Genomic DNA, 18567 nt, shown 5'->3' with positions numbered 1-18567 from the left:
ATTCCATTCATACTTTTCACGTTCATACTGTATAGAACATACTTTTTAATGGCCGAGTAGTACGTTTAAATTCAAATGCAGTACCTACTGAGTAGTAGGCGGTTTCGGACGCAGCCCAGGTGTTTAATTAGCAACATGTGTCTACAGTGTCTACTTTGTTTGCCACGAACCACGAAAATAAGTGCTTTTAAGAATTTATCATCAAATTTGAGAAAACACATTGAAGTAGGAATCTATTTAATGTTAATTTGATGTGAAAACAGTTAATACAGTTACTGACATGGCAAAAACCACTGCGACATAACATGACTATTTGTGATGTATTTTTCATTGAATTTATATGTACTTTACAGAGTTGAAAAATAACACTGCTGCTCTTTGTTTAAATTTAATACAGCGAAAACATCCTAATCGAAAATTAATTAATTAAACCCCCCCCCCCCCCCATTTTACGACTGAGAGGTGAATCACGTGAGAGTAAGCTCTGATTTTCTTTTGCTGTTAATTTTAGTTTTTAGTTTTTAATTTTAGTAGGTTGCTGTTGGAAGGGGTGTTAGTGGGGCCAGCAGGGGGCGCTCAACCCATGGTCTGTGTGAGTCCTAATGCCCCAGTAAACGTGAAGGGGACACTATACTGTCAGTGGGCGCCGTCTTTCGGATGAGACGTTAAACCGAGGTCCTGACTCTCTGCGGTCATTAAAAATCCCATGGCACTTCTCATGAAAGAGCAGGGGTGTAACCCTGGTGTCCTGGCCAAAGTCCCTCTATCGGCCCTTACGGTCATGGCCTCCCAATCATCCCCTTCCACCGAATTGGCCCTGATCACTGTCTCTCCACTCCACCTATAGCTGGTGTGTAGTGAGCACACTGGTGCCGTTGTCCTGTGGCTGCCGTCGCATCATCCAAGTGGATGCTGCACACTGGTGGTGGTGTGGAGAGACCCCTCATGATTGTGAAGCGCTTTGGGTGTATGGCCATACACAATAAATGCGCTATATAAATACACATTACATTTACATTTACATTTAATTTTTGAAAAATTGTTTCTGCCTTTTTTAAACATTTGAGTTTGAGACTTTTTGTTCTGTTTTTTTTTATCTGTTTTGTTCTGCCATTTTGAAACTTTGAGGTGTTCAATTTAATTTCTACATTAAGAAATCAAACCTTTCTTGGTGTTCTTTGAGCCTACATTCAGTATGAGTAAAATACTTAAGTTCTTTTAAAATCGGTTCCTTTAATACTTTTACCCAAGTCTTATTGGAATTTGTGACTTGTAACTTGTAATGGAGTAATTGTTACAGTAAGGTATCTGTACTTTTACTCAAGTATGGTTTTCAGGTACTCTTTACACCTCTACATTTAACTGACTATAAGACACTTTGCAAGTACATGTCAACTTACAGTAACCCTAACCTAACAGTCTACTAACAGTATAATATAATGAGAATTAGTTGGCATGTAGATGCAATCTAACTTAAATTCACCAAACAGACCATCAAAATAAAGTGACCACATGTATTAATCATTTACTTATGCATCATGCACTGTGAATCAACAAGAACTAACAGTGAACAACTTTATTTTCATTAACTAACATCGAAAGATATGACTGCTGTAATTAATGCATTATGTTAGTGAACACATTATCTAATAATAACTAATAAAACCTTAGTAAAAAAGAGTATTTAAACTGCAAGTTTGTATTATTTTACATTGTATTATATGTATTTTGTATTTTATTTTTACATTATACGGTCACACTTTACAATAAGGGTTATTAATGTTAAGTAATGCATTTACTAACATGAACAAACAATGAACAATACATTCACTACTGTATTTGTTCATGTTAATAAACGTTAGTTAATGAAAATACAGTAGTTCATTGTTAGTTCATGTTAACTCATAGTGCATTAACTAATGTTAACAAGCATGGACTTAAATGTTAATAATGCATTAGTAAATGTTCAATTATGATTAATAAATGCTGTACATGTGTTGTTCATGATTAGTTCATGTTAGTAAATGCATTAACTAATGAAACCTATTGTACAGTGTAACCCAGAAATCTTAATACACACACGCTTCCTTTAACCAGCATCTACACCTCAGTGAAGCTACAGTATATTCATGCACCATTTCCATCTCGGATGATGTGTGAACACAAACACCTTCCTGCCATTGCGTTAACAAATCCGATTATATGTGCCTGTATTATATGTGCCTGTGCTTACCCAGAATGTATTTATGAAAGTCTTTTAGTGTATGTAGCATTTGAAATAAACACCTCTATAAATTATAAGAGCTCAAAAGATATTGCATGATCACGCTTTACAAACACCACCAAAACAAGTCTCCACCATTCAATAATAAATTTTAAAAAAAGTATAGATGTACTTACAAATAGAAGTGACACACCTGAGCAGTTGGAAGAGTGTTGCAAACCTCAGGTGCTGATGAAACTCACATACAGTACATGAGGAAGTCAAATATAGAGGTGTAAAACATAGAATCAACTTCAGCACGCAGCCCCAGTGTGTATATGTGCGCACACACTCAAGCTCAGCCCGCTAGTGAGACACGTTTTGTTGATAGAAATGCTTGTTTGTAGAAGCAGACAAGGTTCCACCTCCCCACTCAACAAGCCAACCTGCCCAAGGACTGGCTCTTAAAGAGACAGGCATCTTTTAGAACAACCATAGTACAGTATAGACGCCTCATGCTTTCTTTTATCATCCCACTTTTCTTTTCTTTTTTTATTTCGGGGGTAGTTTCAACAGAGCATGGAGATTCTTGTTGTTTCATACCGTCCATGTAAACATTCTTCGGCACTGATGGACAGGACTGATAAAGAGGACAGTGTGCCGGCTTGTTTACAGTCTATCAGAACTGCGGTCTGGCAGAAACCCGGGCGAATGCTGTAGCCGTAATAGCTGTTGCTGTAGCGACAGACAAGGCTCCTGATGTTGGGGGCTGATGTGCCCACACGTTCCTCTGCAGGCGATAGTGTGGAGAGGATCAGTTTTCAGCAGATTATCTCAACAATATCAGGCCTGCGGAGCATTCGGGAAACAGGCATCTACATGTCTGCGCTACACTGCGATGGGAGACCGCACTCACACACGCAGCTCAAGTCTAAATTATTAGCCCTCCCGCTCTCCAAAAATGATTTTTCCTGCTTGTTTAAATGACTTATTTAGTAAAAGTCAGCCTAATCAACACAATACTTGAGTTTTTTTTTTTTGGGACAAACAATGTTTCATGTTCAGTCAACTTAAATTGGTAAAAACAATTAAGTTAACTTAATCGATCTGTGTGGGCACAGTCTAAAGGGATTATGTTGCAATCTAGGCTCATTATGAAAACGCAGCCCTGTATACATTTCTGGAGAGTGCCAAATACATCCCAGGATGTACATTAATTAGCAGTTTTTATTTTCACAAATCCGCTGTGTATGATTTTTGAGATCTCAAATTTCTCTAACGAGTGCTCATGTAAAACCACCAGAGGCCGCTGTCGACTGACTGACTGACTAACCGACCGACCTAAAGACCCCCCCACCCACCTCCTTCCCTAAACCCAACCGATAGTGTTTTCAAAAGCACTAATTGACCCGATCACCCCCTTCCCTAAATTAACCGACAAAGTTTTGAAAAACAAAACTCAGAAAAAGAAAAGTGCTCGCCTGATTTGTACCACATTTTCAGATTTTACCACATTCTCACCCTGTTATTCATTTCTTCATTTGCTTTTTAGCTTAGCCCCTTCATTAATCAGGGGTCGACACAGCGGAATGAACCGCCAACTTATCCAAAATATGTTTAACGCAGCGGATGCCTTCCAATCTTTGGGAAACACCCATACACTCTTGCATTCACACACATACACTACGGCCAATTTAGTTTATTCGATTCACAAATAGCGCATGTCTTTGGACTGTGGGGGAAACCACCTGGAGGAAACCAACACGAACACTGGGAGAACATGCAAACTCCACACAGAAATGCCAACTGACCCAGCTGGGGCTCGAACCAGCGACTTTCTTGCTGTGAGACGATCGTGCTACACACTGCGCCACCATGCTGCCACCGTGTTTTTTACTTGTTTATTTTATTTTTTGGCTTTTGTTTTTCTGCTACCTGGTTTCTGGAACCGTTCTTCTCCAGACTCGAACTCTGTCGTCGTGGTCAACTCAAGCTAGCATTTAGCCTAAAGAGCAAATTAAAGGCTTAACTGGGTTAATTAGATTTACTGGGTTAATCAGGCAAGTTGTTGGACAAAAATGGTTTGTTCTGAGGCCAGTTCAGATTCCTTAAAAGGTTTAATTCCAGGCCAAATGAAAACAAGTAAGACTTTTCCAGAAGAAAACATATTATAGGAAACACTTTGCAAATTCCTTGCTCCATTAAACACCACTTGGGAAATATTTCCGAAATTTCACAACAAACTTCAAACAACAGCCTTCAGCTAAATGCGCACACTCGCACTCACCACTTCCATATAAACATATCACTTTAAATGAGGGTGTGTGTAAGGCAGACGTGTAGCGACTGTCTTTTCTCTTTGGCAAGCTGAATCACTACTATCAAAAATGGGTAGACGGGTTTATCGGGCTCCTGAGGGCTTATCCTGTAGAGTAGTTGAATAGGAAAGCACTCAAAGCTCATTTGTTTTGGTTGCTCGCCGCGTGTTTATATTGAGATAATGGCCTGCCCATTACTGCAGCCATTCAGCTTCTGGGTTTTAAGCACACATTTGTATGTCTGTCCTGCTGCGGCCTGATTATGATGTTTGTGCTGAAAAGGGCAGTACGGTAATTAGGCTGTTCAAATCTGCTGCTCTGTCACGAGGGCTTTCTCCATCATTATCCACTGCAGCCTCCACAATTATGGCAATTGTGAAAATTAAGGACATTCATTGAATATCACATGCTGATCTGTTTTAGCATGTATCGTAAGGTTACTACAACTTTTTTTTTTTCTAGCGACGTCATACAGCCATTCAGTAAACATGTGTAGCAAGTTTGTATAGTGTAAAAATAACAATTTGTGAGACTGAATGGACTGTACTGCACTCTTTACCAACATAGGCTCATTCTGAAAACGTAGCCCTATATACGTTTCTGGAGATCACAAATTATGTAGCCAGAGGTACGTATGACTGCATTTAGTCTTTAAAAGAACGCTACGGGGCAGTATGAGGCCGTTTTGTGCTTACCTCCTTAAAGATGGCTTTCCAGCTGTTGCCAGTTTGTAGAGAAGCAAATCATGTACCTTGGCAGATTTGCGATGCAGAGAGAAGTTGATTACAGAATGGTGACAGAAAGCATCTCTGAACATGCAACACATCCAACCTTGAGGCGGATGGGCTACAGCAGCAGAAGACCACACCGGGTGCCATTTCTGTCAGCTAAGAACAGGAAACTGAGGCTACAGTTCACACAGGATCACCAAAATTGGACAATAGAAGATTGGAGAAACGTTGCCTGGTCTGAGGAGTCTCGATTTTTGCATCAACATTCGGATGGTAGGTTCAGAATTTGGTGTAGGGTTACCACTTGTGATACACAAAAACTTGTGATCCCCCCCCCCCCCCCATATAGCCTATTTCTAATTTTAAAATATGAAAAGTTGCAATTTACTACTTCATTTTCTTTACATGGGCATTATGTTGTAATAATTATAATAATTATTACTATTATTATTATTATTATTATTATTATTATTTTCACAGACTGTTCTTTATTTCATGTAGAAAACAGTTAATTACAACAACAACAAAAAAAGACTCCAGCTAGATTTTAACAGACTGGGTCACTGTCATTACCATGTCTGAACAGTTTGACTGCTTTGATTTTTGCGAGCTCTGTCATTGCGGGAATGCTGCTCTCCAGAGGCGTGTTGTCCCACAGACCCCATGGGCCACAGAGAACGCTCTCCGACAAATCGTGCAGTAGCTTAATAATAATTCCTATAACTCTGCAGCCGGGTATCTGTTTCCTCCCACTCTCTGCGGTACTTTTGCAGTCGATTGCGTTTAAACTGTGAAACTTTAAGACGCTGAGGGTTCCCTGGAGAAGCATCTGCCATTAATCTCTGTCCAGACTTGACAGACTCTGCTTAGAAGACCCGCCCTCCTCACTGGACAAAGACCAATCAAACTAACGATGACATCAAGTATTACCCAATCAAAAGTAGGACATCAGGCATGTTCAGTAAATGCGTGTCGGATGATTTGCATGAAAAGCTACTTTTAAAGAATTATGAAAATACGAGAAAAAACCCGTCCCGTATTGATTTAAAACGGGAGGCGCAATTTCATTCTCAAATACGGGACGATTACGTATTTCAAGGGACGGGTGGCAACCCTAATTTGGTGTCAACAACATGAAAACATAGATCCATCCATGCCTTGTATCACCGGTTCAGGCTGGTGGTGGTGGTGTAATGGTGTGGGGGATATTTTCTTGGCACACTTTCATAAGTACCAATTGAGCATCGTGTCAATGCCACAGCCTACCTGAGTATTGTTGCTAACTATGCCTCAATGACCACAGTGTACTCATCTTCTGATGGCTACTTCCAGCAGGATAACGCGCCATGTCATAAAGCGCGAATCCTCTCAGACTGGTTTCTTGAACATGACAATGAGTTCACTGTACTCAAATGGCCTCCACAGTCACCAGAGCTCAAACCAATAGAGCACCTTTGGGATGTGGTGGAATGGGAGATTGGCATCATGGATCTGCAATTAACAAATCTGCAGCAACTGCCTGATGCTATCATGTCGGTATGGAACAAAGTCTAGGAATATTTCTAGTTCCTTGTTGAATCTATGCCACAAAGGATTAAGGCAGTTCTAAAGCAAACGTATGTCCAACCTGATACTAGTAAGGTTTACCTAATAAAATGGCCAGTAAGTGTATATCAATATGGAAGTTAGTGAAGAAATGAAGCTTTATTTGTAAAATATCTTTCAAACTGGCGACGCAGTAGGTAGTGCTGTCACCTCACAGCAAGAAGGTCGCTGTTTCGAACCTCGGCTCAGTTGGCGTTTCTGTGTGGAGTTTGCATGTTCTCCCTGAGTTCGCGTGGGTTTCCTCCGGATGCTCTGGTTTCCCCCTCAGTTCAAAGACATGCGGTACAGGTGAATTAGGTAGGCTAAGATTGTCCGTAGTGTATGAGTGTGTGTGTGTGTGGATGTTTCCCAGAGATGGGTTGTGGCTGGAAGGGTATCCGCTGCGTAAAAACGAGCTGGATAAGTTGGCGGTTCATTCCGCTGTGGCGACCCCGGATTAATAAAGGGACTAAGCCGACAAGAAAATGAATGAATGAATGAATCTTTCAAACTCAAAAAAAAAAGTATTTTTATGTATTTATTTAGCTTTCACCATGGTATAGTAAATGGGAATATCTAGGTAGTATATAAGTATATAGAAATGTGAATATGAAGCCACATATATAATATATATACGTAATTAGTAATAGCATTAAAAACAGAATCATAGTTCAAGATTTCAGGTCTGCTCATGCTAATTATTTCCCAGAAGCTTTACCCATCCTGCCCCTCCCGATTTGTGGTCTAGTTGTTGTTCAGGCTTTTCCGCTTCGCTTGTTGTGTTTTCATCTTAATATAAAATTTCCATTTACAAGAAAACAACACACCTTCTCCCTCTGCCAAAGTAAATTACATCAGAAATACAATCTGTACTTTTTCTTGGGTTTTCCAGGGAAACACAGGAACTTTGATAGTCACGGTATTTGTTTTGTAAAAGAACGTAATCTCCAGCTAAGCAGTCGTAGTTGTAGCTCTTCTCCTTTCATTTTCAGAACTGTATTATAGTTCATTACAATGGGATAATTACACATAATACTGGTCAGTTTGTATAATATATACAGTTGAAATCATAATGATTCTTTTTTCCAACCCAGACTCATTCTGAAAAAGTACCCCTATATATATTTTTGGAGAGCGAAAAATATGTCCCAGTAGGTACTTTTTTTTTTTTTTTTTTGCAGTTTTTATTGTTGTGAATCCACTAGAGGCTGCTGTGTACACCTTTTTTAGATCTTAAATTTCTCTCGCCACCAGAGGCCGCTGTCGACTGACCAATCAACTGACCCACCCTCCACCTTCCCTAAACACAACCAACAGTTTTCAAAAGCACCGATAGACTATCGCCCACACACTTCCCTAAACCCAACCAACAGTTTTCAAAAGCACCGATAGACTATTGCCCACACACTTCCCAAAACCCAACCAACAGTTTTCAAAAGCACCGATAGACTATCGCCCACACACTTCCCAAAACCCAACCAACAGTTTTCAAAAGCACCAATAGACTATCGCCCACACACGTCCCTAAACCCAACCAACAGTTTTCAAAAGCACCGATAGAATATCGCCCACACACTTCCCAAAACCCAACCAACAGTTTTCAAACGCACTGATAGACTATTGCCCACACACTTCCCAAAACCCAACCAACAGTTTTTAAAAGCACCGATAGACTATCGCCCACACACTTCCCAAAACCCAACCAACAGTTTTCAAAAGCACCGATAGACTATCGCCCACACACTTCCCAAAACCCAACCAACAGTTTTCAAACGCACCGATAGACTATCGCCCACACACTTCCCAAAACCCAACCAACAGTTTTCAAAAGCACCAATAGACTATTGCCCACACACTTCCCAAAACCCAACCAACAGTTTTTAAAAGCACCGATAGACTATCGCCCACACACTTCCCAAAACCCAACCAACAGTTTTCAAACGCACCGATAGACTATCGCCCACACACTTCCCAAAACCCAACCAACAGTTTTCAAAAGCACCGATAGACTATCGCCCACACACTTCCCAAAACCCAACCAACAGTTTTCAAACGCACCGATAGACTATCGCCCACACACGTCCCTAAACCCAACCAACAGTTTTCAAACGCACCGATAGACTATCGCCCACACACTTCCCAAAACCCAACCAACAGTTTTCAAAAGCACCGATAGACTATCGCCCACACACTTCCCAAAACCCAACCAACAGTTTTCAAACGCACCGATAGACTATCGCCCACACACGTCCCTAAACCCAACCAACAGTTTTCAAACGCACCGATAGACTATCGCCCACACACTTCCCAAAACCCAACCAACAGTTTTCAAAAGCACCAATAGACTATCGCCCACACACTTCCCTAAACCCAACCAACAGTTTTCAAAAGCAATCCAGAAAAAAAGCCCTCCCCAGACAAGCTGTCTGTATAAACGCACAGACACACAGCACCAAGCAAGCAACACACAGCATCACGCTCTCTCTCATTCACACACATATACACACACACAAACATAAGGTACAGCCGCGGGACCCGACCAGATTTCTTGCAGCGCAGAAATAAATTTCCGAATAAAACGCAGGAGCGGTCGGTAAATCTGGTGTAAATTGAACGGGAGCGGGCGGTCTAACAATATCGTGAGCAAGCATGCGTGTGTGTGTTTATGTACGTGAATGAGAGAGAGCATAATGCTGTGTGTCGCTTGTTTGATGCAGTCTAATGTTTGTGCCTGTGTGTGTGCGTGTGTGCGTGAATAAGAGAGAGCATAATGCTGTGTGTCTCTTTTTTGATGCAGTGTGTGTGTGTGTGTGTGTGTGTGTGTGTGTGTGTGTGTGTGTGTGCGTGAATGAGAGAGAGCATAATGATGTGTGTCGCTTGTTTGATGCAGTCTAATGTTTGTGTGTGTGTGTGTGTGTGTGAGTGTGTATGTGCGTGTGTGCGTAAATGAGAGAGAGCGTGATGCTGTGTGTCGCTTGTTTGGTGCAGTCTTATGTTTTGTGTGTGTGTGTGTGTGTGTGTGTGTGTGTGTGTGCGTGTGTGTGTTTATGTGCGTGAATGAGAGAGCATGATGCTGTGTGTTGCTTGTTTGGTGCAGTCTTATGTTTGTGTGTGTGTGTGTGTGTGTGTGTGTGTGTGTGTGTGTGTGTGTATGTGTATGTGTGTGAATGAGAGAGAGTGTGATGCTGTGTGTCGCTTGCTTAGTGCTGTGTTTCTATGTGTGTGTGTGTGTTTGTGTATGTGTGCATGTGTGCATGTGTGTGTGTGTGTGTGTGTGTGTGCGTGTGCGTGTGTGTGAATGAGAGAGAGCGCGTGATGCTGTGAGTTGCTTGTTTGGTGCAGTCTTATGTTTGTTTGTTTGTTTGTTTGTTTGTGTGTGTGTGTGTTTGTGTGTGTGTGTGCGTGTGTGTGCATGAATGAGAGAGAGTGTGATGCTGTGCGTCGCTTGCTTAGTGCTGTATTTCTATGTGTGTGTGTGTGTGTGTGTGTGTGTGTGTGTTTATACAGACAGCTTGTTGTACCCCCCACCCCTCCAAAATATAAAACTGTGTATGGAAAGCATTATCAATGCACCGAGATATCGAATTGAACCGAATCGGTAGGTTCACACCTCTAGTGTACACAGCGGCCTCTGGTGGATTCACGAAAAAATAAATAAAACTCCTGAAACAAATTTGCCGCTCTCCAGAAATGTATATAGCTGTACGTTTTTAAAATGAGCCTGGGTTTATTTTTAATTTTTTTATTGTCTCCAAAACAAACCAACCTAACTTGCCTAATTACAGTTTTTCTCGATTGCTTTGATGCAGTTGTCAACTGAAACTCCACATTTTCAAAACAGTTAACACACAGGCCTAAACAGCAGCACTCATGGTCTAAATGACACATTTTGCTTGCAAAAGGCACATATTGTGTCAAAACATTTAACATATGCAACAAAAGCTAGTTTTACCTTCAAACTACACAACTTGCAAACAAGTATATGAGCTCTTTCAATTAATCATTACACAATGGACAACAAAATACAAAATACAGAACTCAGTGCACCACCATTGCTTGCCATTGTAGCTTATAGCCAATGGCATTTGTTGTCTCTATTTGGGCTGTCAAATTCGCCTTTTTGCAAAGAATTGGATCAAGAATAAGATGTGCTTTGATTGAATATATATATTGAATTCATGACATTTTTCAAATTGTGGCTGAAAACTGAAATACTGTATATAAAAAAAAACAGGCAAAAGTAATAAAATACTGTGAATATTAGAGAAAACACATGTAAACTAATATACAGTCAAATCTATTGGGAGTATAGGACATAGCCATATTGACCTCCTCCATCAATGCTGTCACAGAACAACACAGAGCTTCCACCGTTTTTATAAGGTTTGCAGAATGATGGCTAATTGAAGATTTGTGTGAAGGAATGTCAACCGGTGCTTCAGTAAATTCATACTGATGTTGGTAGCTTTTAATAGTTAGGAATAGATGGATTCTGTTTGGTTACCATAACTAAAACAATGGAGTTTGGACTGCTTGAATGACATCTGTGTTAAGTGTTTGGAAAAATAGTGGGGAAAATGTGTCAAGCCAATGAGAAAGGGTTTACACATTTGCAAGACCTGCCCTCTGCTCTGCTGGGATAGTGATAATGAAAATGAAGAGGAACCTAGTTTCTTTAACCAGGTTAAAGCAAACTAGAAAAACTGTTACTTAGTTAGGCCTTATACTAGCCTAACACTTGAATACTAGTACCTTAAAATATATAGTCAATTATTATTTACTATCATCATGACAAAGACAAAATAAATCAGTTATGAAAACCATTATGTTTAGAAATGTGCTGAAAAAATCTTTCTGTTAAGCAGAACATTGGGGACAAAAAAGGGGGCTAATAATTCAGAAGGGCTAATAATTCTGTCTTCAACTGTATATTTATTTGTTAAATTGTTTTATGCCACTAAACAACAGCACTGAATCCCGTCCTCTGACTCAGACTTCAGGAAGGCATGAATAGAAGCAAAGTGGGTGTTTAACAGTCAGAGCTCAGAGCAGAACAGCTTGAATGATGGGTATATTCATCCTCCCGAGAAAATGGACTCAACACACTGAGCCAATGTTAATGCTACACCTTTGATATCTGTGCTTTTCCTATGAAGATTGAATCCACTTTAAAACACTGGCGTGAAGTGGAGGATAAAAGCATCTTCAAAGGGCCGCGTTAGATGGGCTTTAAATAACAACTCATCCCTTTTACACAGCATCTATCACGCACACACACACACGCACACACATACACGACACTCGCATTTTAAGCAAAGTGGATGAATACCACAGTACAATCCTGGTTTGCGTGTCCGTGGTGGTCACTGTTACTATAGCAACAGTGAGAGAGGATGCCTTCTGTGTGTAGACAGCGGAGCGAGATTAACTAGTTTAAAAGATTGCCTGCTGGAGCTTCCTTATTTACAGCATATGAGTTTAGTGCTCTGCTTAAGACATCATTCAAATGCATGTTTCAGTCCATGATGTGAATCATTCTCTCTGTCTGTCTGTCTGTCTGTCTACCTTTCTGTCTACCTTTCTGTCTGTCTGTCTGTCTGTCTACCTTCCTGTCTGTCTATCTGTCTGTCTATCTGTCTGTCTGTCTACCCTTCTGTCTACCTTTCTGTCTGTCTGTCAACCTTTCTGTCTGTCTATCTGTCTGTCTGTCTACCTTTCTGTCTGTCTGTCAACCTTTCTGTATGTCTGTCTGTCAACCTTTCTGTCTTCCTTTCTGTCTGTCTATCGGTCTGTCTGTCTATCTGTCTGCCTGTCTGTCTGTCTGTCTGTCTGTCTACCTTTCTGTCTGTCTATCGGTCTGTCTGTCTATCTGTCTGCCTGTCTGTCTGTCTGTCTGTCTGTCTACCTTTCTGTATGTCTGTCTACCTTTCTGTCTACCTGTCTGTCTGTCTGTCAACCTTTCTAGCTGTCTATCGGTCTGACTGTCTATCTGTCTGCCTGTCTGTCTGTCTGTCTGTCTGTCTGTCTGTCTGTCTGTCTACCTTTCTGTCTACCTGTCTGTCTGTCTGTCAACCTTTCTGTATGTCTATCTATCTGTCTGTCTACCTTTCTGTCTACCTTTCTGTCTGTCTATCTGTCTGTCTGTCTGTCTACCTTTCTGTCTACCTTTCTGTCTGTCTATCTATTTGTCTGTCTGTCTGTCTGTCTGTCTGTCTGTCTGTCTGTCTGTCTGTCTGTCTGTCTATCTATCTATCTATCTGTGTCTGTCTACCTTTCTGTCTGTCTGTCTGTCTGTCTGTCTGTCTGTCTGTCTGTCTGTCTGTCTGTCTGTCTGTCTGTCTGTCTATCTATCTATCTATCTATCTGTGTCTGTTTGTCTACTTTTTTGTCTGTCTATCGATCTGTCTGTCTACCTTTCTGTCTGTCTGTCTATTGATCTGTCTGTCTGTCTGTCTGTCTGTCTGTCTTTCTTACCTTAAATACCCATATAACTATATAATAACATAAGGTTTTGCTCAGTTCAGCGAGTGCTGGAGAAAGTAGATTATAGACTCAGTTTTATTAGAAAGTGATGGTATTTATGAACTCCATTTTATATATATATATATTTTATATTTGCCAAAAGATGTTTATCAGAGCAAGGAAATTTTCACAGTATGTCTGATAATATTTTTTCTTCTGGAGAAAGTCTTATTTGTTTTATTTTGGCAAGAATAAAAGCAGTTTTAAGTTTTTTAAACACCATTTTAAGGACAATATTATTTGCCCCTTTAAGCAATATTTTCTTTCGATAGTCTACAGAACAAACCATCGATATACAATAACTTGCCTAATTACACTATCCTGCCTTTAAATGTCACTTTAAACTGTATAGAAGTGTCTTGAAAAACATCCGGTCAACAATTATTTAAAGTCATTATTACAAAGATAAAATAAATCAGTTATTAGAAATGAGTTATTAAAACTATTATGTTAAGAAATGTGTTGAAAAAAAATCTTAGCGTTGAACAAAAATTGGGGAAAAATAAACAGGGGGGCTAATAATTCTGACTTCAACTATATATATATATATATATATATATATATATATATATATATATATATATATATATATATATATATATATATATATATATATATATATATATATATATATATATATATATATAGTTTAGGTCACAATTCATGCAATTAACTACTGGCTTATTACCTCTACATTATTATGATATTAATTATTTATTAGCACTTAAAAAGTATGGCGTCCCTAATCCGACCCAAAATCTAAACCCAACTTCTACATTACTAACTATTAATAAGCAGCTCATTAATAGTTTTTTGAGCTAGAAATCTTATGGTAACACTTTAGTTTGTCACAATTCATGTTATTAACTACTGGCTTATTACCTCTCTATTATTAAGATATGAACTGTTTATTAGCACTTTTACTTTACATCCTAATACCTAAACCCAACAACTACCTTACTTACTATTAGTAAGCAGCTCATTAGTAGTTTATTGAGCTAAAAAAAAAAAAAATATATGCTAGCACTTTAGTTTAAGTCTTATGCTATTAACTACTGGCTTATTACTTCCCTATTATTATGATATGAACTGTTTAATAGCACTTATAAAGTATGAGATTACTTTATATCCCAATACCTAAACCCAACATCTACTACAATTAATAAGCAGCTTGTTAGTTGTTTGTTGAGCTAAAAATCTTCGCAAACACTTTAATTAAAGTCACAATTCATGCTATAACTACTGGCTTATTCCCTCTATATTATTAATAAGTTATAAACAGTTTATTAGCATTTAAAAAGTTTGATCTTATGCTGCATCCCTGATCCTAACCAAAACCTAAACCCAACTTCTACCTTATAACTACTATTTAGCCGCTACATAGTAATTTATTGAGTTAACAGTCTTAGTCAATGGTTTGTTAACAGCATGAATTGTTAATTAAAGTGTTACCCTTTACAATATGTTTAGCATTAATAAAGGAGAAATGCATTCCCAAAGAACCTACCCTCCGTATTATCCCAAGTCTGCTGCTCCTTTGCTGTGTGAATAGCAGGATAAGATCCACTGGTCGGCTCTTGTGTGTTGATCTAGCTCTTGTTTTCTGCCTATGAGCCGTGTCCCCCTGTCCTCAGCACGTGTGTGTCTCTTTGAAGTTATTTCGGCATGTGTCTAAGTTGCAGACAGCATGAAGAAGGGGCTGCTTGACCTTCCCTTCACCCTAAAACCTCCCTCTCAGATGGAGAACAAGGAGGCGCACGCGTCCACGCACTTCACAGCCTCTCGCCACACAGGACAGGGCGACAGGCACGCGTTCGGACTCTCACCAAGCGCGCTGTCCCATCATCGGATTGAAGCGGTGGTAAATGAAACCTTTGATAAGATAGCCTCTGCTCCACTCGGGCCACCCAGAGCGCTATTTTTGTTCCCGAGAGTTACTGGAGAACTGCTCAATCCCTATTGTAGATGTGAGACTACACTGCTTGTTTAAACTACCTATTTAAAATGAGTTGAAGCAGCACAATTCTTGAGGTTTTTTTGTGGGACAACTTAATTGTTTTATGTTAAATCTACTTATATTTGTAAAAACAATTAAGTTAACTTAATTTGTGTTGAGACAGCATGAAGGAATTGTGTGGAACTCAGCATTTTTACAGTGTAAAGGGCGGCTGCTGGAAGGGCATCCGCTGCATAAAACATATGCTGGATAAGTTGGCGGTTCATTCCGCTGTGGTGACCCCAGATTAATAAAGAAACCCAGGCTCATTCTGAAAACGTAGTCCTATGCCCACTGTTCTCGCGTAAACCCACCAGAGGCTGCTGTCGATCGACCGTCTGTCTGTCTGTCTGACTAAATGACTGACTGACCGACCAACCAATCGACTGACCCACCCTCCTCCTTCCCTAAACCCAACCTTTTTTTTAATCTGCCAATGGGGTAAACAAAATAATCTTATGTCAAAATGAAAAGCAAGATTATTTTGCTTACCACTTGGCAGATTATTTAGCTTCTTTTAAGGAAAAGCTCATTTAATATTGGCATATTACTTCTCAAAACAAGACAATATTTTTCGGTTGTCTAGAAAATTCTCCTTTATTTATTTTTTAGATATTAGGACTTGAAACAAGACAAAAAATCTAAATAAGAAAAGCATTTTTTTTTTTACAGCTGGAAGGTTTGTTCAAAGTGTTAAAAGACTCAATTTCAAAAGAAAAGTTATCTGCCTTCTTGTAAAATAGTTTTGTTTCATGTCCTTATTTATTCATTTATTTTTGTTTAATTAATTACAGTTTTATTTTATTTATTATTATAATTTTTCATGTGGGCAGCACGGCAGCGCAGTATGTAGCACAATCACCTCAATAAAAATGCATGAATGAATGAATGAATTTTTCATGTGGGGGTCAGGATTCAAATTAAATTCAAATCAAATTAAATTTAATCGTGTTGCTCTATATAAATTTCTGACTAGTTTTTACACTAAAATGTAAAAAAATAAATATTTGAAGAAAAAAAAGGACTTTATATTTTATTATTATATATTTTTATTATTATATTCAAATTATTTTATATTTATAAAATAAGTTGGCTTACCAACACTCATTTGTGAGGCAAAAGACATCCATAGAGAGAAATAACCCTGCTTTTGATAGCAGTGATCATTTTTTCATGGTGAGGACCCAAGAGCCTAATCCGCTTGACATCTGATTGTGTCTGAGCTCCAATTCCTTTGTAAGCTCTCTGTGATAGGTGGAAGCACCTGAGAAACACTGTCCTGAAACCCAACACACGCTGTTAGAGTAGCTGGACCTACACCCATTTACTGAAGTCACCTGAAAAGAAAAGAGAAACAGTTCTTCACTTTACTGTCCTGTTCTGCATGTGCATTTGTTTATTAATTACAATAACTTTGTACTGACCCTAAAGCTCATTTTAAACCTCTTAAAGGTGCCCTATAGGGAAAATCTGGGTATACCAAGGCATAACAGCTTAATAAAAGATCAGAACATGAAAATGGTCATACTGTGAGCCTCTCTGTCCTTATTCTCGTGTCAATTCCACGAGTTTAAGCTGAATACTAGTATCTTGAAAATTATCTTGTCAAATATTATGTGCTGTCATCATGGCAAAGAGAAAAGAAATCAGCTGTTTAAACTATTATGTTTAGAAATGTGTTGGAAAAAAATCTCTCCGTTAAATAAAAACTGCTTAACAGCAGAATAATGAGAGAGATATTTTTTGAGAAATTGTAATAACTTCTCTTGAAAGTAAAGTTAACATCCAATAAGATTATTCTGCCTCTGAAAAAGCTCAGATGATGGTGTCAAGGTTTTGGAAGTTTCTGATTGGCTAATTGACAACATTTGAGTTAATTGAAGGCACAACTGTAGAATAGTATTGAAGGAAAACCTCAAACACACTGCTTCCCTTTGTGACAACATGGGAAAATCAACAAGCCAGAATCATCAACAAAATCCAAATTACAATTTGCTAAATTACACTGGGGAAAAGACACATTTTTGGAGACATGTCCTGTGGTCTGATGGAACTAAGATTGAACTGTTTGGCCATAATGACCAGTGATACATTTGGAGGACAAAGGGGAAAGCTTACAAGCCTATGAACACCATCCCAACTGGCTGTTGAGGGACTGGTCCACCTCACAGCATAGATGGCATCAAGAAGAAAGAACATTATGTAGAAATACTGAAGCAATATCTCAAGACATCAGCCAGGAAATTTAAATTTGGCCACAAATGCGTCTTCCAAACAGACCTTGACCAGAGTGAATGTTTTAGTGTGGCCATCACAAAGCCCTGATCTCAATCCTATAGAAAATTTGTGGGCAGAGTTAAAAAAGCTTGTGCGAGCAAGACAAAGCCAACAAATCTGACTCAGTTACACCAATTCTGTCAGGAGGAATGAGACAAAATTCCTTCAAACTATTGTGAGAAGCTTGTGGAAGGAGACCCAAAACATTTGACCAAAGTTATACAGTTTAAAAGCAAAACTAAAAAAATACCAAGGAAATGTATGTAAATGTTTGACTGTCTAGAAATTAATAAAAAACTCTCAAAAAAAAATCTCTTTCTGACATTTAGCAAATGTAAATCATTTAGGTAATCATAACAAACCTAAAATAGTAGTTTAGGATGATTTACCATCAGATTTTTTTCTTAAATTGTATTATATTATATTTATGTATTTTTAATTTTTCTTGTGTATGTGTTTAGAGTATATGTAAATTTCTGGTTTCAACAGTATATTCAGGAGGGCTAATAATTCTGACTTCAACTCTATATTGTCATATTGCACAGGCCTACTGTGGCCCATGGGAAGTGGCCTCATTGTTGTAACCTAATCTTGGAGCTCGCCGTGACAGAACATTACCCCGTACAGGCGGGAGATTGTGTGGTCTGGACAGGCTAGGGCTAATTTTGACTGGGATGGTTGGTGACTCTGAAATAGCTGGCGGTTGAGTGCTTGGCCATTTGCATGTACCGTGCAGCTGCGGGATGCCTTCTTCTCTAACTGCTGGTAATCTGTACACAATGCACGGTCGAGAGAGATCCATCAGGAGGCTGGAGACCTTGATGGCTTTAGTATTGAATGACTCTCAGAAATGTGGTAACCGAGGTGCTTCTCCAGCCACCTGGCACTAAATGCATAGCTGTTTATGCTGGGATGAGAATGGAGATGCACAGGGAA

At 39.1% G+C, this 18567-nt stretch overlaps 1 protein-coding gene across 7 annotated transcripts in view; it reads right to left on the bottom strand.

Annotated features, from left to right (window-relative positions):
- Nucleotides 1-15025, bottom strand: part of dlk2 (delta-like 2 homolog (Drosophila)) — a 46433-nt gene extending 31408 nt beyond the window's left edge. For 3 of the 7 annotated variants that reach the window (XM_009307072.5, XM_021480711.3, XM_073920530.1), the window contains exon 1: nucleotides 14866-15025. The gene's annotated coding sequence lies outside the window, so the exon portion shown is untranslated. Of the gene's footprint in view, nucleotides 1-2400; nucleotides 2575-14865 lie in introns of those variants that run through there. The other 4 variants (XM_001921677.7, XM_009307075.5, XM_009307076.5 and 1 more) reach the window with 2 other exon arrangements.
- Nucleotides 15026-18567: the final 3542 nt, after the last annotated feature.

The sequence above is a fragment of the Danio rerio genome, chromosome 13 (genome assembly GCF_049306965.1).
Source record: "Danio rerio strain Tuebingen ecotype United States chromosome 13, GRCz12tu, whole genome shotgun sequence".
NCBI classification, from domain to species: domain Eukaryota; kingdom Metazoa; phylum Chordata; class Actinopteri; order Cypriniformes; family Danionidae; genus Danio; species Danio rerio.
Note: the sequence above shows the minus strand (reverse complement) of the source record. Positions and strands in the feature narration are given on the sequence as shown.